This window comes from Leopardus geoffroyi, chromosome D1 (assembly GCF_018350155.1).
Source record: "Leopardus geoffroyi isolate Oge1 chromosome D1, O.geoffroyi_Oge1_pat1.0, whole genome shotgun sequence".
Lineage (NCBI taxonomy): Eukaryota > Metazoa > Chordata > Mammalia > Carnivora > Felidae > Leopardus > Leopardus geoffroyi.
Window position 1 is genome coordinate 17352961 of NC_059329.1, and position 23544 is coordinate 17376504.

Consider the following 23544-nt stretch of genomic DNA (forward strand, 5'->3'; position numbering starts at 1 on the left):
GACACCGCCCTCCATAAGGGAAGGGGGGGGGGTTGTTTTGCTCACCTTTGCACCCCCCGGATTGAACATAATGCCTGGCCCCGGTGTTTGTTGAAGGTTGTTGAATAAATGTGGACCATTCACTACCGCAGTGGCACCCCCAGCCATTCCTAGGTGGACTGGGCTCCCCAAACTTGGGGGTCCAGCCTAGGGGCATTCGGTTGTGACGCTGCCCGACGGCCAATCTCAAACGATATTTGGATTGGCCATCATTCTGAGTTAGCGGAAGAATGCGCAGTTATTTGAAGTTTGATGGAAAGGGCGGGCCATGAGCTAGATTGCCTTCCGTGGTCCAGAAGCCTCACACAGGAGCAGAGCTGGGCTCCTCCCTGCACCCCACCCCCCAGCTGAAACTTCCCTGCTCCTTTTCCTCCCAGTCCTTTGTCGGCTTTCTGATGCAGAAGCAGGGATGGGGAGGGGGACCGGGTCATTTTACGACCTCCGTGCGCTGTTCAGTCTGATACTTGGGAGGCCACACAATGTATCAATCATCTTAAGCTGCACACACACTCCACATTAATTATAATTTAGCATAACCGGGAGTTGAGTGAAGTGGCAGTTGACTAGTTGACATGTTTTGTAGACATGCAATCAAACCTTTATTAATTTTGATTTTGCAGTGTTCCTTTGGCGTCAGGGGGCCAATCGGTTCTCTTTTCAGGTACCAGACGCTTCTGGAGGGCCTTCACTTCAGAGGACCCAGGCACCCAGGCAGCTGGGGAAAGGAGGTGGTGCCAGGCCACCCTGTGCTTCCCTAGAGAGGGGAGAGGCGGCGTGGCCTGTGGCTTCGGCATTTTCGTGGGAAGTAGGAGACAGCATCTGTGCCTAGAAACAGTCACCATTTGCTGTGTGACCCCAGGAGAGCTGCGCGATGGTCTGGGCTTTAACTTGGAAGCCCTTTGGAATAGGGTTTTCAGGAATGGAGGCTCCAGGCAGAGGACGATCACCACGCCTTGTCTCCCCCACATCAGAAGGTGGGACTGAGAGCGCGTGTGGGGGCTCCAGGCACCTGCAAGATTCCTTGCCACCTGGAGAGACACCCTACGGGGGGCGTCGGCAGCTGGCACATGAAACCGGGGTCTGTCTAGGCCCCTTTTTGGTCTCCAGTGACCCTCACTGGTCATCTCCTATAATTATTGTCCTGTTTCCTGTCCGTCTGGGCACAAGGGGCCTGGGACAGTGGGGCTCTGGCAATGCTGGGTCATCTTTCTTTCTTTAATTTTTTTTAAACGCTTATTTATTTTTGAAAGACAAAGAGCACGAGAGGGAGACACAGAATCCGAAGCAGGCTCCAGGCTCGGAGCTGTCAGCACAGAGCCCGATGAGGGGCTCGAACCCACGAACTGTGAGCTTGTGACCTGAGCCAAAGGCGGACGCTTAACCGACTGAGCCACCCGGGCACCCCGCGTCTTCTTTCTGACAACAAATAACGTGTGGCTTTTCCACACTACGACCAATTCTGTACTCTCTGAAACCAACCCTGTGTCCCATAATTCAATCCTATTCTGACGCTAACGACCCAGAGTTAGTGTCAGACCCCCCAGGTCACAGGGCTCAGTCCCACAAGACCACCCCCACTCCACACACCAGTCACAAGTCCTGACTGACTGGCTGTAAATCATGAGTTCTCACAGCCTCCTCTCAGGTGCAATAATTCCACAGAACGACTAACAGAACTCAGAGAAACACTTTATTTATGTTCACCAGTTTATTAGAAAGGACGCGACCGATGGAAGAGACGCTCAGGGTAAGAAATGAGGGAGGGGTGGGGTGGCAGAACTCCCCCGCCCTCCCTGTGCACCATATCCCCAGCACATCAGTATTTTCACCAGCGCGGAAGCTCTCCAAACCCTGTTGGTTAGGGGGTTTTATGGAGGCTCCGTTACGGAGGCATGGTTGATTAAATCAATGGCTGCTGGTAATTGGAACTCAATCTCCAGTTCCTCTCTAGAGTTCCAAACCTCTAACCTGGGCTCAGGCTTTCTGGCCACCAGCCCCCATCCTGAAGCTGTGTAGCCCCTCCCCCCCCCCCCCCCCACACACACACATTCCAACCCAGCTGGAGTCCTGGCATCAGCACGCAAACGACACTCTTATCACTCAGGAAGATTCCAAGGGCTGGAGGAGCTCTTTGCCAGGAACCCCGGACGAAGACTGGACCAGATGTTTTTATTTTATTTTATTTCATATAGTATTTTTTATTATACCACAAGCAACTTGCAGTTACCCTCCAGTCCTCAGCGGGATGACCAAGTGTAGGCTGAGCTTGGGTTTCTCAAACATCCCCCCAAAGCATATCTTTGGGTCACCAGGCAGACCCCCAGGGATTTTTCCAGTGGGACGTTTTCTAGGGCAGCCCCACCCTGCACATTGTCTTATTAATCAGGCCCTAAGAGAAAGACCCAGAGAGACAGAAAGGAGGGTAAAGATACTCTCCCATCGCCTTTGAGCCCCTTCCCGGAGGGCCTGAGAGCATCCGTCCTCGTTTCCCGGGCTGAGTCTCCATGTCTCGGGAGCAGGACCCACGCATTCCTTGATAAATAACGCATCTAATCCCAGTTTTTCAAGAGCTCACCTGGTCCAGACTTCACGATAGGGACTTCTCTTCCTCCTCCTCCCGCCTGACCATGCAAACACCCCATCTCCCCAGAGGGTAGAGAGGCCAGAACAAACTTCTGGGAGTGTGTGGACAGACACGAAAACAAACTTGGCCCCTGGCAATTTTCCTCTCTGGGTTTTTATAAACCAGTGCAGTTTCTGAGTGAAATCGGATCCATGTGGGTCCTGATTCATTTGCGCACTGGGAAAGTGTTTGTGCATGAGAGAGAAGGAGATCCCAGGGGCCCCTTTCAGTTGATTTAACAAATCCCTTTCAAGCTTTTATTTTTTCATTAGGAAGCAGAAGTTGCTTGTTCCCAAACCACACACGCACACAAAGGCACATATACACACACCTCACTGGTTTCCAATTCTGTACCTCTCCAGGCCCTTCAGCCTGGAATGTCCCCATGAACCAAGAGTTAGGAGACACTTTTCCATCTCCCCCACTTAGCACCTGCTGAGAAAGGGCCCAAGAAAGAAGTCTAGGAAGAACTTGCAGGAACTGGGTGGAAAGGAGGAGGGTGCCCTCCTGCCCTGGGAAGCCGGTGCCCTTGCAGCCTCCTGTGTCAGAAGGACAGTGGTGGCTCCAGACCCACCTTTCTCCTGTCTGGGTTCAACTTCAGTTTGGTGGGAGGGTCTCGGGCTAAGAACAAAGACCCAAAGGGGAGGGGGACGGCCTGAGCCATGCCGTTGGTTTCCCATTGTCTCTGCTGGGCAGGACCTTCCAGAAGCACCCACAGCAGCCCTTCACCCGCAACACCAGACACAGACTCCAAGGTAAATGGAAGAGAAATGGAGTCCAGGGAGAGCTCAGCTGTGGTCCCAGCTCCCCGGTTACTGGCTTTGTGAACGTGGCCACGTCACTGAACCACTGAGCCTCATTGCCCTGCCTCTGCAACATCTATAATCTGATTACCTTCCAGAAACCAATGAGGATGGGCACGAAGGTACTTTGTAAACTGCCAGGTCTTATGGAAAGGTGAGATGTTGGAAGTACCTATCTTGGGAGGTGTCAGTTAACAGTCTTCTTTGTAAATGTTCTCAGGACAAGGGCTAGGGCGACTTCCCCCAGTCACTGTGTCATAAGTGCCCGGAAAGTCCTTCCTAGCATCCACTTGAGTTGCTTCTGAAGCATCTCACATCTCACGTCATCAGGGGAACTGAGCACGCTGTCCCGTGACAAGTTGTCCCGACTGTCTGTGTGCATGAACTGTGCACATGTCCCCCGGTGGGAGAGTGAGCGTGGCCGGGACGGGAGGAGGGCGGGACTCTGGTAGGGTCTCCCCTCTGAGGCCTGGACCGCAGGGAGCAGTGCAGCACCTCCGTTGCCTAACGAGCCACAGAGCGAGGTCTCTCTCCTTCCTCCCTCAGAAGGAAAGTCACCTGAGCAGCTTTGGCCGGTTTGCAAATCAGTGGGTGTGAAAACGCACCCAGATCTCAGGTTATGAAGTGGGTCATTTTCAACTGTGCAATTTGTACCCAATGACCTTGTAGCCTCCCCGAAGATGGGGTACCTTCTCACCTCCTCCCTCCAACCTAATCTGCATCTGATGTGCTGGCGGATCTCAGACTCATCTGCACCTTTTGGAGCCATTTCCTTCCACTTAGGAGTAAATGGTGGGGCCAGGGAGCATGCTGATGGGAATGGCACTCACCCAGGGGTGGCCCTTCTTTCTCTTGTGCCCTTCTAGGACCTTGCCTGGCACACAGGGAGGCCCCAGTGCACCGAGCTTTGCAGCCTGCCTCTGTCTGCACCCACAATGCAATCACACAACCTGTCTGTGAGCATAAAAACGGGTTTTCTCTTCTAATGACTCCCTTAACTGAGCTGGTGGCTGCCCTCCCTCAGGGCCCCGTGGGTAAGAGCACGGGAGAAAGACGGGCCCCTTGCCTCCGCATCCCTCGGCCCCTCCTCCCCTCCGTCTCTTGGAAGCAGAGGGGCACAGATGGACACATTCCTTGAATGGGCCCAGCGCGGGGAACAGGGGAGAGTACGCTGAACGACAGGAGGTGGGATGCACGGTCCCCACGGGGCTCCCCCTCTCCTGCCAGCCCCATCTCGGTTCCATTAACCTTGCTCCGCATGTGCTGTGTTAATGGGCTGGGAAGGACGGATCACCCTGCTCGCCTACAGAAAGGAGCAGCTGCTACATGTTGCCAACCTCCACGGCGGCTGGGAGGGCGGGACTCAGGGCCCAGGCGGCCCTGGCTTGTGACCTGGCTCCCCGCTGCACCCCTCACCCCTGCCCCAGGGCGATGTGAAGGGTGAAGGGCAGCCTGATGCTGACAGACCTGGAGGAAAAGTCCTCCCTTGATCCTCGGAGCCCCTCCTCAACAGCTAGGGAGACTCCATAATGTCAACTTCCTAAGTGCAGTAAAAGGGTCTTTGACTAAGCGTCCCTTCTATTAACTCTTCCACTCCCGCCCGGTGGGCCTCGTAATTCACTCATAGGCTTGCGAGGAAGAGGAAGCCGTGAGGCAGGTTTCACGGAAGCAGGAGGACAAGCAATGTGGCAAGTTGAATGTCACAGGCTCGAGTGGTGCAGAGACCCAGCACTGGTGATGCCTCCATGGCTGAGGATGGGCACGAAGGTACTTTGCAAACTGCCAGGTCCTATGGAAAGGTGAGGTGTTGGAAACACCTGTCTCGGGAGGTGTCGGTTCTATTTGTAAATGTTCTCGGGGAAGGGCAAAGGTGGCTAGAAATCTCCCAGAGATTTCTCCTTGCCACATTTCACAGTGCTATCCCCGAGTGGGGCTAGACCCAGTCTTGTGAATCGAGGCAGGATCGCAGCGTCAATGGACAAGGAAAGAATAAAGCCATGGGCATGGGAGGGAGAAGTGAGAAGCCACAGAAGAGAAGGCAGATGAGTCCTTTGGGTGGTAGAGTCTGGAAAGAAAAGAAGTGCTGGCCTTTGGGGGGCCTTGGGGAACCACCCTGGACCCCTCCCCTCCCCCCACATCACCTCGTCTTCCTGCCTAAGCCTCATGCCACAGCTCCTGTCCTGGAATGTTGTCCTGAATATCTTTGCAGTAAATCTCCATGTTCTGGACAGACTCTAGATAAGCTGGGGGAAATAGCCCAGGGTTTCCCCATTTTACCTGATTAAAAATCACATGGGCAGTTTGTTAAACCTACAGATTCCTGGGTTCTTTCCCAGACCAAAGAGCAGGATCTCCAGGATGGATCAGTACGTGCACTTTTTACCAACACCCAGAGTGGGTCTTACAGCAAGTTTGGGAAACATTGGCTTACTCCCGTCCCCCTTAATTCATCCATGAAAGATGGCTGAGTTAAATGAGCACAGCCACACTGCTTAAAAAAGAGGGGGAAATGCCCATCTGGGGGTGCAGCCGGGCCAAAAAGGAGACTGCACAAATTTCTTAGCCCTTCTTTTCCTCCCTAGCCCCAAGGCAGGATATTCTAACAGTTGGAGCAGTTTCCCCGAGGATGGATGTGATATCCGGGCCCCTTCCAGGACCATAAATTAACTGCCACTGGGTTACCATTTTCCTCTGCCTCTGTGGTAATAGAATTTTCAGCTGAACAACATAACAGCCGGAATTCCAGCCTCCCTTTCAGCTTTACGTGGCCACACAACGAAACCGTGGCCAAAGGGATGTGAGTAAAAGTCACGTAGGCAACTTATGGGTCAAGGCTGGTAGAAAAGGTACATACCCTGCCCTCCCCTTTCTCCCTTCTGAGGCAGAGCTGGGGCGGGGGGCACTTTGGCCCACGTGAAGAGGGGTATAGGAAGTGCCTCCTCTTCCAGGGAAGGTCAGCCTTTTGGTCCTGGTTGGGCGTTCAGCTGATTGGATGAGGCCCACCCACAATAGGAAGAGCAATCTGCTTTCCTCATTCTACCAATGTAAATGCTAAACTCCCCTAAAAGCACAGAAATACTCAGAATAACATTTGACCAAATATTTGGGCACCCCATGGCCCAGTCAAGTTGACGCATAAGATTAACTGTCACCAAGGGCAATGCTGGGGATGCCAGAGCAGCAAAATCAAAAGGGCCTGGGAGGGGCGCCTGGGTGGCTCAGTCGGTTAAGCGTCCGACTTCAGCCAGGTCACGATCTCGCGGTCCGTGAGTTCGAGCCCCGCGTCGGGCTCTGGGCTGATGGCTCGGAGCCTGGAGCCTGTTTCCGATTCTGTGTCTCCCTCTCTCTCTGCCCCTCCCCCGTTCATGCTCTGTCTCTCTCTGTCCCAAAAATAAAAACGTTAAAAAAAAAAAAAAAAAAACAAAAAACAAAAGGGCCTGGGTTTCTCTACCAGCCCTGTGGTAGGAGAGAGAAAGAAACTATTTGGTATAAGCCACTATTGTTTTGGATTTTGGTACAACATTACTGCAGCTGATCCTGTATCTTAACTACAGGATCCTAGGGTAACTTTCACCCAAGAGATATGTTCACCCCAGCTGTCCCACTTTATGGCAGGGCTCAACCGCCCCTAGAAGGTTCCCCCACATCCCTCCTGTCCATCACATAGGTCCTTGTTCCCAGAGATGGGACATAGGTCCTATGGTTCATAGGTCCTTGTTCCCAGAGATGGGACATCAGAAGAAGGACTTGTTTCCTGTGGGTATATTCAGTGGCATCCCTAGCACATTCCACACTGAGAGTGGATTTTTAATTTTTTTATTTTATTTTTTTTTAATTATTTTTTTCAATTTATTTTTTTCAACGTTTATTTATTTTTGGGACAGAGAGAGACAGAGCATGAACGGGGGAGGGGCAGAGAGAGAGGGAGACACAGAATCGGAAACAGGCTCCAGGCTCCGAGCCATCAGCCCAGAGCCCGATGCGGGGCTCGAACTCACGGACCGCGAGATCGTGACCTGGCTGAAGTCGGACGCTCAACCGACTGCGCCACCCAGGCGCCCCTTTAATTTTTTTTTTTAATGTTTGTTTATTTTTGAGAGACAGAGCATGAGCAGGGGAGGGGCAGAGAGAGAGGGAGACACAGAATCTGAAACAGGCTCCAGGCTCTGAGCTGTCAGCACAGAGCCCGACATGGGGCTCGAACTCACAGACCGTGAGATCATGACCTGAGCCGAATTCGGACGCTTAACCGACTGAGCCACTCAGGCGCCCCTCAGAGTGGATTTTTTTTTTTTAATTTTTTTCAATGTTTATTTTTGGGACAGAGAGAGACAGAGCATGAACGGGGGAGGGGCAGAGAGAGAGGGAGACACAGAATCAGAAACAGGCTCCAGGCTCTGAGCCATCAGCCCAGAGCCTGACGCGGGACTCGAACTCACGGACCGCGAGATCGTGACCTGGCTGAAGTCGGACGCTTAACCGACTGCGCCACCCAGGCGCCCCTGGATTTATTTTTTTAAAAAACCTTTTCTGTATTCAACAAAGTTTTTTGCAGTAATAATCATGAAATGAAACAAATAATAATACAGTACAGAAAAGAAACACAGAGTAAAAATGTTCTTATATTGAACTATATATATATACAATCAGTCCAATAAAAAAATAATAATATTTTAGGTAAATAATTTTCTAGTAATTAATAAGTGAATTTTAATAAAACCCAAACATTTGCAAATGGCTCAATTTAGGCCATACTAAAGTGACCAATGATGCTATATTTTATCTTTCGGAATCATTCTTTACCTTTAAAACAATTAACAATTAATTTTTTTTAAAGAATAATACATTTTAATTTTAAAGATATTATTTAAATTAAGCAAAATATTTCATATATTTTTTTAAAAAAAGCATTGCTAAAAGGATCTAGGCCTTTTTTTGTCATTGTCATCATCATTGGCTGCTGCAGTGTTGTATTCAACCAACAAGTATCTGTCAAGATATTGGTTCTGTGCCCAGTGTCATTCTAGGCATGGACCATCGGCAGTGAACAGAACAGAGATCCCTGCCTTCCTGGAGCTCAGTCGTAATGGGAGAGACGTAGGCAAACATGGGAGTGAAAACCGCTAGGAGGAAAACTAAGTCAGAGTCAGAAGGTGGATGGTGACAGGGGTGCTGTTCCTACAGGGGTCCGGGAAGTTCTCCATGAGGAGGGCTGTAGGAGCCTTGGACCCCATTTCCTACCTCCCTAGCTCAGGGCGTCAGGCTCCCTGGAATCCAAGACCACAGGCCCTGAGCTGAGCACCTGTTACTAGGCGGGTGCTGATTCTCCCTCCAAGTGCAACCAGAATGTTACAGGAAGTTAACAGGTGGTCCCATTGATCTCAGTGCTCCAAGCCCCCAGCCGCGTGGTGTCGGGAAGGCTGGTCTTTTAGGGAGTCACAGCTATATATAGTCTTGAGACATTTCAGGGAAGTCCCAGGTGGGCACAGGGCCACTCTAGCCTTGTTCTCTGCACCTACCACCCAAGGCCCAGGGCCAGCAGCATCCCTGAGGCATCACTTCTAGGACTCCATTCCACTGTTAGTATCTTGCCACCACCAAGTCCGCTGTTACTGTAGTGAAGCCATAAGTCAGAGACTAGGAATGCGGCCCATGATTTTGCCAACACCGGGGAAGCCGAAACTCGGTACCGTCACTCTTGCAAAGTGAAAAGGGAGTAACACAAAGAGTAACGCAGCACAAAGCTGTGCACGGAGAGTAACACAAAGAGCACAAAGAGCAACACAAAGTTGGTTCCTAAAATGTTATCCAGTTAGTCAAGCAGCAATCCCACTCCCCTGGACAGAGTCAGGGGAAGGCCTCCACCATGGCCCCCCATCCCTGGTGGCCATGCCAGGGCTTTCCCAGGCCAGAACAGGCACTGCTCCCATGAATCACCCCCTACTCCTACCCCAATGGCAGCTCTAACTTTGCAAACAAGAATAATATGTCTGATCACTCAGTCGAGGGATGGCACACAGATTGAGTGGCATGAGGATTTCTGAGGTGAGTTCGTTCTGAGTGCCCCCTGTCATTCTCTCGGGTGATCTGCTTTCCTTTGGGTGTCATCCCTCCCAGTGCTCCCTCTAGCCCCCCATCCATCCGACATGTTTGTGTCCATGCTCCAAGAGTCGACAACGTTTGTCTCTTAATCCTATCGTTTGTATGAGAAAGAAAGGAAAATAAGAAAACGTATGTATCTCTCAGCTTTGGATTACAAAAGAAACACAGGGCAAATAAACCAGAAAATAATGAGGTTGGTTATCTACAAGAAGTAGGAAGGAATGGGGCTACAGATGGAACATTTGTGTCGACTCAGAGGTTGACTTCATATGTTGAAACCTAACCCCCAGTGGGATGGTATTGGGAGGTGGGGCCTTTGGGAGGTGATGAGGCAATCAGGGTGAAGCCCTCATGAAGGGGACTACACAGCCAAAAGGACCCACAGCTTATGAACCAGGAAGCAGGCTCTCACCAGACACCAAAACCTACTGGTGCCTTGACCTTGGACTTGCAGCCTCCAGAACTGCGAGAAATGAAGTTCTATTGTTTCTAAGCCCCCTGGTCCATGGTATTCTGTTATAGCAGCCTGAGCAGACTGAGACAGATCGGGTGGAAACATTATGGGAAGAAGTGGTACTTCTCTGAGTGTATCTTTAAAAAAAAATTTTTTTTTAATGTTTATTTAGTTTTGAGAGGGAGAAAGAGAGAGAACAAGGGAGGGGCAGAGAGAGAGAGAGAGGGAGACACAGACTCTGAAGCAGGCTCCAGGTTCTGAGCGGTCAGCATAGAGCCTGACAGAGCCTGATGCGGGGCTTGAACCCACAGACCACTAGATCATGACCTGAGCCGAAGTTGGACGCTTAACCGACTGAGGCCCCCAGGCGCCCCGAGTGTATCTTTTTTAAAAAAATAGTTTGGGGCACCTGGGGGCTCAGTCAGTTGAGCGTCTGACTTCGGCTCAGGTCATGATCTCAGGTACATGAGTTCGAGCCCCGCGCTGGGCTCTGTGCTGATGGCTTAAAGCCTGGAACCTGCTTCGGATTCTGTGTCTCCCTCTCTCTCTGCCCCTCCCCCACTTGTGCTCTGACTCTCTCTCTCTCTCTCTCTCAAGAATAAATAGACATTAAGAGAATAATAAAATAAAAATAATTTTGACTTTTGTAACCATGTCAATAATCTACAAATTCCAAAAATGAATTAAAATTCATACAGATGGGAAGAAAGGAAAGAGCGAAACCAGTGAGCCTAATTATATTTCAAGTGAGAAGCATAGCCGCACTGAAGGGGGAGGAAAGAGAGAAAACTAATCCAAGTAACTTATGAAAATAGTTTTTTTTACTATTTACCCTTAACCTGGGGCAGGATAGAGTATGTGTGTGTGTTGGGGATGGCAGAGGAGGGGAGCAGGGGAACAAGCACAGACAAATCCCAAGTTCTTTAGAGATTAGTTTACTGTAGTGGAATGAACGACAGGGTTCTCACTAAGGACAAAAAGCTATACAAATATAAAAGTGGGAAGGCAAGAAGAACCCTGTGTGAAGAGACTTGAATTATAATTCAAGTATTGGTGTGACCTCGTGATTTTACAAATGTGTGCATGTGTATGAATGTTTACATGCATGTGCATAATCCAGGCAGGTGCATATGTGTATGCATATTCGTGTGTGTATTTGTATATTCGTGCACATATTTCCTAGCTCAACCACTGAAAGGGCCAAGAAGCAAAGATACCCCAGCAGCAATGAGCACACCCAGCCCCCAGATCTTGGTCTCTAATACCATTTTCCCTCTAAAAGGAGCCAGGACTTCTCAGAGAAGTGGCTGATTCTAGGACTAGAGCAGAGTAAGGACAAGACAAGCCTAGAACATCTTATGCCACAAAGTAAGGAATTGCTCAGTAAAAAACAACAATAAAAAATGATGGGGTATGTCACAGAACAGAGGAGCCACCATGCTGGGGCCCCCACTGGCCCAAATCTGGACAATTTGGACAACAACAAAATAATGGGCTAGAATAATGAATTATGAACCACTGAAAAAATGGAAATTTATGAGTCCATATCAATAATAGATATTTATTTATTTAGATGATGATAGATAGATAGATAGATAGATAGGCAGATGATAGATAGATAGATAGACAGATAGATAGACAATAGTAGATCAGCTCTTGCTTATAGTAGAATGTTGAGGACAAACACATAAATGTAGAGAGAACGTTAGAGCTGGGCGATTAGCATTTTACAACCATTGGTAAAGATGGATTGAGTCGGTCAAGAATCATTAGTAGATATTAAATCTAGGAGAAAATTTTGACAAGAAATGGTCTTCTCTTCCCAGACTGCTTACTAGCTGCAAAGGTGGGGGGAAATGATGGTAATTAATAGTGGAGAAATCAGGCAACACATGACTGGATGATCAAAAGTAAGATCACCTGTGAGGAACAAATGGCTGTTATGTGCCTCCAGATGGGATACCCCAAGAAACATGCAGCATCGCGTACATTGATTTGTTCCCAAGTATGCACAACCCCAGCCTAATCAGACTGGCACACAAACACAGAATGAGAAACAGCCTATTTTTAAAATGGGGGCGGGGCACCTGGGCCGCTCAGTCGGTTGAGCGTTCAACTTCAGCTCGGGTCATGATCCCGCAGGTTGTGAGTTTGGACCCCATGCGGGGTTCATTGCTGTCAGCCTGTCAGCGCACAGCCGGCTTCAGATCTTCTGTCCCCGCCCCTCTGCCCCTCGCCCACGTGTGCTCTCTCAAAAAATAAATGATAATAAATAAAAATCAAAAATGGGGGCACTGTATTCTTCAAAACTGTCTATATCCTACAAGGCAAAGAAGGGCTGTGGAAAGGTTTCAGATTAAAGGAAGTTAAAGGGACGTGACAACCAAACACAATATCTGAGCCTCCCCTGGAACCTGTCCTGGAGGGGAAATGCTATGAATAGATCAAGCAAAAAAAAAAAAAAAAAAAAAAATTCTAATCTGGGTGATGGACCAGATAATGCCCATCTATCAAGTTGGTAACCACACTGTGGCATGTAAGAGAGTACCCCTAGTTTCAGGAAACACATACTGAAATGTTTAGGGGTATAGAGCCATGATGCATGTAACTTACCACAAATCACAAATGGTTCAGAAAAAAAATATGTATGACATATATACATATAAAATTCTGTGTGCACGATATATATACATATATATAAAGAGAGAGAGAAAGTACACTGTTCTTAGAACAAAGTAAACTGTAAATAATACGGTAAATCTGGGCGAAGTGTGTGTGGCTGTTCTTTGTGCTATTTTTAGTTTTGCACCTTTCGTGAGTTTGAAATTCTTTCCAAATAAAATGCTTAAAAATACCCTTATGTTTGCCTTGCACTTGACCATTTTTTGGCATGTCCATATGCTCTGGTACTTCGGATGCTCCCAGCATCCCCCTGAGGCAGGCAGGACACGCATTGCTATTTTATTTCCCATTTTTCAGATGAGGAAGTGAAGACACCGGGCCGCTGAGCGTCTCGCCAAGTATTCCTGCCGGTGCAAGGGGGGGCTCGGCCCCTCCCCTCCAGGTGTCCAGGGCAGGCGCGCATTTCTCCCATCCTATCGCGATCCATTACGGTTCCTGCTACTGATCTCTCTGGGAGGTAATGAGTTTCATAATTCTGTTTCCCTGAGTTTATTACTCAGGCCTTTGAAACCCAAGGCGGGAGTCTGTTGCTTCAGTGATCCCCTGGCCCCCTGTGTCCCCTCCGCTGGCATTACAGCGGCCCCTCGTGTGTTCTCTCCAGTGCTGGACACACACTGACTTCAGAACGGGTTGCACGTATTGTCGCCACTTCCGATTTGTTTCTGTTTGTCTCCCTAAAGGGCAGGGACCACGTATTGTACCTCTGACCCTCAGCCCCAAGCTCTGTGCCTGGCTCTGAATGCTTGACGAATAAATGGCTGTGGGGCTGAATGAAACCTTCTCTTATTTGACCGAAACTCACCTCAATCAAGTCTCAAAGTGAGCCTTTCATCATGGAATTGGAATTAAGTAGGATTAAAGTTAACACTGTCCTGGCTGGCACACCTCTCCGGCTCCTTCTCTCTTGTTGTTGTTGTCTTTTTGTTTATAAATGTTTATTGACTTATGGTGAGAGACAGAGACAGAGAGCGCCTCAGGGGTGGGGAGGGGCAGAAAGAGAGGGCGAGGGAGAGAGAATCCCAAGCAGCCTCCACACCCAGCGTGGTGCCCAGAGCGGGGCTTGATCCCGTGACCCTGGGATCATGACCTGAGCAGAAATCAGGAGTCAGAGGCTTAACCGACTGAGTGCCCCCAGGCCCCCTGGCCCCTTCTCTTTCTTGCAGGGGGTAGCAGATTAAGGGTGAATCCAGGTCATATGGAAGCAGGTGGGGGTTTTTCCCTAATACGGGAAGGAAGAGCTTCCTAGTGAAAGTGGTCCAGACGGGGGTGGGAAGCGACAAGGTTAGGGGATGGAGTAGACAGAAGAGTTGAGGTCTGAGGCGGGTGAATAGGAACTTACTACTGAGTCCCAGGCTCCACATCAGCGGGAGGTTCAGCCCTCAGGGAAATGGGAATTTTGGTGGACCAACCTTCAACGCAGTCTAAGTGACCACCTCCCCTATGTAAGTAGCCCAGAAAATAACTAAGGAAGGGACCCTGCACACCCATCTCAGGGCACCGGACTGATATCTGCCTTCCTGAGTCATCACCCTCGGGGGACTGGGGGCTATGATCTTCCCAGCACAGCTCCGTACAGAGCGTGAGAAGGTAGAACCTCCAAAGAAACCCCTGGATTTGAGACAAGGCTGAAATCTTATTTGAAGGGATTTGCTTTCGATTTCCTTTTTTTAAATGCATTTTTAATAACAAGCCTGTTCAATCAAAAGGGGGTATTGGACTGCTCGGAAGAGCAGCGGGATCTCCCTCAATGTAATTTGGATCCTTTCCTAAACCCACTTCCTTTGATTCTGCCAGCTCAGATCTGTCTTCAGTCGGGAACTCACAAAGCCTTGTTGTCAGTGGTGTGGAAGAAATTCAGTTAGAAGCGTCCCCAAGTACATCTCTGGACCCATCCTTGACGGGCAGGAGGGTGAGTTCCCTTTTGCCGGATACCAACGAGCGACATCACACAGATACTTTAAACGTTAGAGCGGGACCCTGGGTCGTATGGGCCCAGCCTCTCATGGCACTGACACCCACAAGGCTAACCTCCTGAGCCCCCCATGAGGATAGACAGGTTCCAGCTCCTGTGGCTGACCTGTCCTTCCTCTTACAGAGCAGGAGGCTGGACAGACGGCCATGACCCTGGGGCATGGCACCAACACTCCTGGTTTTCTGGACCAAGGAAGAAACAATGAGCACTCAGATCTGATAGGCAAGTCTGGGGATTCTTGGGTTAAAACTCCCAAGGAAACCGGGGAGACGATAGGTACTGTTAACTGCTGGGGTTGGGCTGCTCCAAGCCAGTCTTGGCTGGGCCGTGGAAGTCAGTCTAAGGTCAGAGAGCTGGGGGCCCTGGACCTCAAACCGATCTGAGTTAGTCACAGTGGTGTTGCATGGATTCTTCCAGTTCAGAAGAGGGAGGTGTGATCTAAGCCTCTGTGCCCAGCAGCAGTGCCCATGTGGCAGAGTGGACACACCGCCAGGGGAAGGAGGTGGCCATGGAGCCCCACGGCACAAAGCGAGGTTGCACGGCTTGGGAGAATTTGACCAGGGCAGGAGCCTGGGTATCAGAGCTGGCCATGACGGGTGCCCCTAAAGCCAGGGTAGAAGATGAGGCCGGAGTCATACCTAGATTGAGCCAAGTCAGCCTCCTCCCTCATTGGTACAAACATGGGACATGTTCTTTTCAATGTTTTCCTAGAAATGTTCCAATCCTAGAAGGGTACAGATAATCTGGCAATCATATAGACCTTCTCCAGTCCGGGGACAAGGACTGAGTGAGGACCTAATCTCAATTCAATGTATTCTGAACGCAGTACCCAGAAGGATCCTGTAAGAGCTCTCCTCTGTCAAACCTCCCTTGCAGTGGCTGCAAAGCCCAGGGTGTTGTGGTTGCCTGTTAGTTCTCAGACAGCATCCTCTATGGTTCCCCCCACTTTGTGGCCCCGTTCTGGCCAAGCAGGCCTTCTCCCTATTTCCCTGGCTCACCAGGCCTGCGGGTGCATGCTTGGTGTTCTCTCTGTCTGGGTCTGCCTCTCCCAGATATCCCCAGGGCTCTGGCTCTCTCCTGCAGTTCTCTACTGAAGCATCATCTTCTCAGAAGGGCCTTCCCTGACCACCCTATTTTAAATTACAACACCCCACACTCCCTATGCCCCTCCCCTAGTGTAGACCTTATTTACCATCTGATGCACTTGGTGCTTAGATGATCTGCTTATTATCGGGCTCCCCGACCAGAAAATGGAGCTCCATTGGGTTGGAATTTATGTCTGTTTCGCTCACCACTCACTCATGAGGACCCAGAATAGTGCCTGGCGCAGAGTAAGTACTCTAAAAGACCCGGGGAGTGCGTGAAGGTGAAATCGGTTAAGATTCCTGGCTCCTAGCTTGGCCAGCCATGTCGGCCTGGGCCCCATACCTGACCACCTTCTAAAAGGGTTCCTCTCCCCAAGCCCCAGATTTGCTTAGCTCAGCTCCTGGTCCCCCACTCCCCTGCCTGCCTTCTGCCCTCTCCCAACACCCAGCTCAATCCTGTCCCATCCCCACCACGAGAGAGGTGCCTAACCTCAGCCTTTCCCTGTTTCCTGCAGCACTGGATCCACTTGTCTCTATAACAACCTTCTTTGATTGGGAGACTTTTAATTAGCAACCCAGTCCCTCACTGCCTCTCTCTTTCAGGCAAAGCAATTGACAATATCTTTAAAATATATGTGTGTGTGTGTGTGTGTGTGTGTGTGTGTGTGTGTTGTGTATACCCCAAACCATTATACTCAGGCAAATAAGCCATCAATTTGGTCACAACAGGTGGTCCTCTAGCTATAAGGGAAGTTACAAGCCTTCCCAGTACAAGCCTGCCTGCCTTGTAACCCTCAGCCGTGGGCAAACCCGGCCAAAGCCTCCTCCCCACTGATCATCAGCGAGCCAACAGGGAGAAGAGCCCCTCTTCGGGCCCCTTCCCTAAATCAAAGGAACGTATGCTTTCAGAATCATAAAGTACGGGAAGGCCCCAAAGAGAAATTCAATAGACACGTTGTCCCATTTTGCCAGGGCAATTCTTTCAAGGCTCGCCGATGTTAACATCCAGAGCTTGCGTCTCAACAGCCCCACACAGACTCCAGGATTTCTCAAAGCAATAGAGCAAAACAGAAACACCAGCCATCTGTCTCTTGAAATTTCCTAGGAGGGGCAACCCGTAGCTGGGAAGACACTCGAAGGCAGTTTTCAAGTCTGAGACGCATCACACTGAGTTATGGGAGCAGAACTTTCGGGAGGCCTTCTCTCCAATGGTATGAACGTGAAGCAGGCGTATTTCGCACCCACGGCCACGGCCATGGCCCCTCTACCGCCAGTGGCCACAGCTGTGGGGGAGACCCCGCAGGAGCCAAACAGCCTGCAAGAACGCTGACTCGGGAGAGCGAACCCTGGCCCAGCAATGTCCCCAGTCATTCCGGGCCAAATTCAGTTGAAATGAGACACTTTTCAAAAACGATTTCTAGGTAAGTGATGGAGAAAATAGGATCACCCCGAACACGCGGAGCAAAGAAAGGAGCAGCCCCGTAAGTGTAGAGATGGGTCCTCCGCCTTCAGGCAGGGTGAGCCCAGACGCGCCTTCACGCAGAGGCATCGGCTGGGACAATGACTTGTGTGGGTTGTCATGACAATGAAATTGAAACTGGGATAAACAATAGCCACTCCGCCAGCCGCCTAACCTCTGAGCCGACCTGTCATTACGACAGCAGCTGCCTGGGCCTCAAGCAGACGTCAGGAGATGAGCATCCCTGGGGCAGGCTTTCCTAACAGGTGGCCAAACGTGAGGCTGGAAATCAACTGGGCCCTTTTGCTCATTCTTGAGCTACCCTAGGGAATCCAGCAGCCTCCTGTAAAAGTTCCCCGGAGCCTGTAGAGGGACCACAGAGCCCAGAAAGTTCATGCAATGGGCCCACAGACCCACAGCATGCCAGCAGAAAAGGCTAAGAAATGGTACCTCATCCTAAGTGCAAAACCTCAGAAACCAGTGTTTCCTGGGAGTGGCATTTCTAAAGGCTACTTTCAGCAAGAGCTTCCCGGCATTCCTCACCAAATGGACCGATGCAAACTTGAATTATTGTCTCTGATAGAACTTGAAAATCCCTTTGTACTGCCAAGGCAAATGCAAATGCACAGTCCTGTGGCACCTCTGTCCCACCCTCCCCACCGCCTCTGCTCGCCTCAGACTCCAGCCTAAGCCCCCACCGCATCTGCAGGAGCCGAGCACCAGGAAACAGAATCAAATATGCCCCATAGGGCTCAACTTGGCTTTAAAAAATGGTATTATTTATATTTAATAGCAGCTTCAGAAAAAGCTGCAAATCCTAGGGCATGGCAGAAATGTAAATGCTAACTGATTGTTATTCTTACGGAAACTTAGAATTCAAAAGTTTAATCAACCTCGTTAGCATAATTTGGGTGACTTCAGTCCATAACCTTACCCTGGAGTTGATTATTTATGGCGCCCTGAACAGAAGTCGAAAATTAACTTTGATTTAATGTAACAATTCCATCCCCAATATAATTCATAATGCAGATACGTTTGTCAAAAATAAATCACGTTGCTTCGCCCATCTCAGAAGAGGAAACCCAGAAAGGAATAGAAACAGAATCCCTAATCTTTGGTTTCTGTAGTCATTCTGGCTCTCCCTTCCCCTGCTCAAGTCTGTGCCTGCCCAGGGACAGGCTTTGGAGGAGGCTGAGAGCATCCGTGTGCAGAGAAATCTATGGATCAAGACAGACGGGCCCGGGGGGGAGGGGGGTGTGGGGATCTCTCGGGGTGGGTATCTTGCTTCTCTTGAGGGTTTTACCCAAGTAAGCAGCTTTTTAATAAGGCGGAATGAGAAAACATCACAGGAGGCCAGTCTGGTGAAAGGGCTGTTTGTGGAGAGCACGATCCGATGTCTTGCGTGTGTTCGAGGTGTATCTGTATACAGTTTGCTTTCACCCGTATCACTGCCTCAGTCTTCACGTCGATAGATGGGGCCGATGGCAACTGAGGCCCGAGGAAGCTAAACGCCTTGTCCACATCCCGTGGCTGGTGAAAGGCGGTGCTGATCCTGGAAGGCTGGTCTCCCAGCACCAACTGTCAGCAGGTGGAGACAAAGGAGTCCAGCTAAGCAATCTGCCTCCTGGCCAAGGAAAGCAGAGCCCTTGCCCACCCCATCAAGGGACAGTAGGAGACCCCGCTCCCAGAGCAGACAGGAGAAATCCTCGCGACATCACCAGCGTAATCAATTTCCAAGAACTCAGAAGTGACATTCGTTACGCCTGCTGGAAAACCTCAGAAAATGTAGGTTTCCCACACGTTTGGCAAAAAGCACCGTATAGAACCTCCCTAGATGATGGGGGGCATAGAACTGCTGGGATCCTCTTTATCCCCCTTCACATAAATTTACCTCTGCGATGTACCAAGCTCTCTGCCAAGGAAGAAATCTCTTTCCATGGGCAGTACCAAGGAGCCAGACTGGCGTTGCTGTGTGCTAATTCTCTGTCTGGACTGCTAAAGCCACCCAGACGTGCCAAGTTTTAGCGGCAACAGGTTTGCCTGCCAAGAACCAGCGTCCCCTGCTTCCTCTCCCACCTACAGGCCGGGCAGCGCCAGCTCCCCTTTTCCATGCCAGGCGGAGCCGATGCGATCTCACAACGGGCCGCAGAGCAGGGTGCCAGCAGCCAGAGCCTCGGCCAGTGGCTGGCAAACTCAGACTGTGCCATTTGGCTCTTTGGCTTCTGCCGTGGAAAAGAACTGGCTGAGAAGAGGTAAAAGCTTTTGGCAAAATATGAAGTTTGGGTTCTCTTGGTCCCAACCCAGCGGGGATAATCATGACCTGGCATGGCTTGTGTGTGTGTGTGTGTGTGTCCTCATGCGTTAATCGCATAGCTTTAACGGTTATAGAATTAAGATGAAACCAGGCCACCTGAAACGAACACAGCACTGTATGTTAACTAGGTGGAATTAAAATAAAAACTTAAAAAAAAAAAAAAAAAAAAAAAGACAAAACCAGGCCGAAAGATGCATTGTGAAACAGCACCCAGGGCCTTGGAATAAATTGTGACCAGCCTTAGATTGGGTCACCATGATGTCATCATGCATACGTGGGCACGTCCACCACGGGCCACTACTCTATTGTGTCCTCCATCCATGTTCTTTCAGGTGATCTTCTCAACGATGTGCAATCAGTGTTTTTATCATCTGGACTTTAAAGACGAGAAGACTGAGGTTCAGAGCCGTTGAGTGGCTTGCCCAAGGTCACACAGCCACTTAATGACCTCTTCAAGGCCCGGACCCATATCCATCCAGTTTGCCTCTTTACAGTTACATGTATGCAGTTGTCTCCTAACCAGACCGTAAGCTCCATGACGAAAGGGTTTGGATTCCCACATCTGAAACGGTGCCAGCATCCAGGCGCAGAATAGGCTCTCGGTAAATATATATTAAGTACGCGCACAAATAAATGAACGAGCCCCACTATGACTATGTCACGGAAGCAAACGGCTTCATATCCACTCCCTACCTGAAGCCCCGGAACAGAGTAGTTAAGGACGGGGCACTGGGGTGTTACACTCCCAGGGGACAAGGGTGAGGTGAGCCTACACTCTCTGCTCTCTGCAGGGTCCGGACCACAGAGACTGCCTGCCTTCCTGTCTCCTAGATATTTACTTCATCACACCCCAGCGCAAGCTTCCCATTGGTCACACGTCTCCCTGATAGGCCCCTGCGCCGAAACGCCCCGTGCCCTTTGGCACCCACGATCATGGCGGAGGCATCCACCCTCCATCTTGTCAAACAGCTGTCACACCTTGACAGCAGATGGCCTTGGCAATCTTGGCAATCCAGCCGGACAAGTTTCTACCTGAACTTTGGCTCAGCCAGTGCCTGGATGGAGGAGTCAGAAAGGAGACCTAGAAAGGAAAGTACCTTCTGTTTTCTCATTCCCAACCGCACAGGGCTGGGGGAAAGAGATATGCTAATGGCCGTGGGGAAACACCAGTGGGAATACGCCTGCTTTGGACAGATAGGAGCTAGGGTCCCCCACTCATCACCTTGCCTCCAAGTATGCCTGCACACAACTCACCTGCGACAGACCTGTTCTTCCACAGCCCCCAGACAGGAAGCTCTCTGATATCATATCTATCTGCCACGTTCAGTCCCTCCCCATGGGCAACGCCACAGGGGTGGGGAAATCCAACAATCTGATGATTCTCTCCAGGGGCTCGGGATGGAGCAAAGCATCAGTTCTCAGCCCAGCTTCTCAAATGTATGTGTTGTTACTGCTGCTATTTTCAAGGACCTGCTCTATTTACGCCTCACTCCTCGTTGCTCCTCCTAGGACAAGAGAACTGAATAAATAAAGAAGGCAGGCTTAACCCCTCCCTTGGCAGGGATAGGAATTTGCCAGAGTCGAGTGGGAGCAGAAAGTCCGCAAGACACATACCTTGGGCCCACAAAATGCTTTATATTTGGCAAAGCATTTGCTCATGTAAGCCCCGCAGCTGTGAGACACGAAGTCCATGTTACAGGTACGAACACAGAGGCGAGGCCAAGGCCACGAAGGTTGCTCTAAGCCATCTTTCGTCTCCTCGTCACCCGGGTTCTCGGTGCCTGGAGAGCAGGAGAAGAGAAACAGTGGTGCTAAAGGGCCCCACCACTGGCGGCCTGTCGCTGAGGCTCCCGTGTCCTGCTCTCCCTCCCCTCTGTGAGGGCTGGGGCGGATAAAGGGCCCGCGGAGCCAATCCTATGTGCCAACTTGACTGGGCCATGTGTGCGGTGCCCAGACAGTTAGTGGAACATTATCCTGGGTGTGTCTGTGAGGATGTGTGGAGAGGATTTACCATCTGAATGGAAACATCGGCTCCTCCTGGGCCTGAAGCCCTAGCCGAAAGGCGCCGCCAGCTTCCCCGCGGCACCAGCTGGCCCACTCCAGATCTTGGGACTTGTCAGCCTCCATAATCACGTGGGCCAGCTCCTTGGCGTAATTCTCTTTCCATTTCGATGTATCTATATCTACACCTATTGGTCGTTTCTCTGGAGAATCCTGACTCACACAGAGCCCCGGACGGGCTCTGAACGGGAAGATGAGCTACAAAGCCAGGCTGGGCCGAGGCAGGCGGGGACCTCCCATCCTGGCATCCATCAAGAAAGGAAGTGTTATTAAAATTTTAAAAAAAGAAAGAGAAAGGAAGGAAGGAAGGAAGGAAGGAAGGAAGGAAGGAAGGAAGGAAAGAAGGAAGGAAAGAAGGAAGGAAGGAAGGAAGGAAGGAAGGAAGGAAGGAAGGAAGGAAGGGTTTTCTGCTCTCTTGCACAGACTCTTCCTCAGAAACTGCCCTTTCTCTCCTAAAACATTTCTCCAAAAATATTCACTGATAACTGCCTTGTAGAGGCGCTGTTTCTGGAGTATGAGTATATCAGTGAACGAAACGGACCAAGATCTCTGCCCTCAGGACACACAGTTCCCATTGCAGATGTAATAAGGAACTTAGATAATATATTGCAAGGGGAGAAATAGGAGGAAAAAAGTAAAGATTGACTAGGGTAAGGGGGACCGGGTGTAGCGAGGTGGGGGGCAAGTGTTATGCTGAGCAGGTGACCAAGGAGGGTCGTGGTGGGAGTGAGATGTGAGAGGTGCTGAGGGAGGCAAAGGGGTCAACCAAGCAGGTGTTTGGAGGAAGAGCACTCCAGGCAGGGAACAGCCAGTACAAAGGCCCTAAGAAGGGAGATGCCTGGTGGGCACAAGGAATTGCAATCAGGTCAGTGTGGCTGGCACAGTGAAGGTGAAGAGGGCAGAGGGGCAGGTGATGGGGATGATGCCACAGAGGCAGGATGGTGCAGGGCCATCGGAAAGATTTGAAAGGGAAGCCATGGCAGGGCTTCCGGCAAAGGAGGACATGATCTGCTTTGGGTTTTAAAGGGATCTCCTTGGCAATCTCTTGACCCCTTTTGGCAGGGGCGGGGGGAGGGGAGGGTCAAGGATAGAAGCAGGAAGACCAGTTAGGAAGCTCTTGCCAAAATCCAGACCAGAGATGGTGGTGGCCCTGCCCAACGTGGTGTCAGTGGTCAGGTTCCAGAAGGAGTCAGGCGGAGATGCCTCCCAGAGGAGAGTATGTGTTTTCTGGTCTTGAGTCCTGCTCTCTGCCCAGGGACATGCCCTAAGGTGTCCTTAGGGTCCCCTCCCACCCACCCCCATCCCAGATATCCCTAGTCACAACTAGGAAGAGTCTTTTTATGAATGGAGCTGGGGAGAATGATGAGAAGGTCAAGTTCTATTCTCTTCCCCAACATCTGGAGCAGCATTAAGGGCTGATGATACCATTCAAGTCCTAGAGCCAAGTGGGGGACAAAAAGGAAGGGGATAGTGGTCCTTCCATAAGTATAGTCAGTGGTGTGCTGGTGAATGTGTGACAATTGGCTCTCCAGGAAAAAAAGTGTGTAATTTTATGATATGTGTGTAATTTTACTGATAAAAAAATATGTTGCATATATTTTACAAATACTAGGGCCGCCTGGGTGGCTCAGTTGGTTATACTTCTGACTTCAACTCAGGTCATGATCTTACAGTTCATGAGTTTGAGCCCCGTGTCGGGCTCTGCACTGACAGCTCAAAGCCTGGAGCCCGCTTCCGATTCTGTCTCCCTCTCTCTCTGCCCCTTCCCTGCCTGTGTTTTTTCTCTCTCTCTCTCTCTCTCTCTCTCAAAAATAAATAAAACTTTAAAACAAATACTAATAAAATACACAATAGCCTTTACTGTAAATTCTATAACCAATTGGTTCTCACAAAATGCTCCTGTTGATTTTTGGAGAACTCGTATCTGTAACCAACGTATGGCTGCAATTG

At 50.2% G+C, this 23544-nt stretch overlaps 2 long non-coding RNA genes across 3 annotated transcripts; one reads left to right on the forward strand and one right to left on the reverse strand.

The window, feature by feature from the left end:
- Positions 1–1366: 1366 nt before the first annotated feature.
- LOC123600798 lies at positions 1367–21884 on the forward strand. Of its 2 annotated transcripts, none has more exons than XR_006713815.1 (6): positions 1367–1786; positions 3359–6311; positions 13001–13160; positions 14498–14612; positions 20028–20135; positions 20365–21884. It is a non-coding gene; the product is annotated as an uncharacterized LOC123600798 (long non-coding RNA). The 2 variants fall into 2 exon arrangements; XR_006713816.1 differs by having other exon boundaries at positions 14503–14612.
- On the reverse strand, positions 18517–20034 carry LOC123600799. Its single transcript, XR_006713817.1, has 2 exons — positions 19111–20034; positions 18517–18797 (listed from the first exon to the last, which is right to left on the reverse strand). It is a non-coding gene; the product is annotated as an uncharacterized LOC123600799 (long non-coding RNA).
- Positions 21885–23544: the final 1660 nt, after the last annotated feature.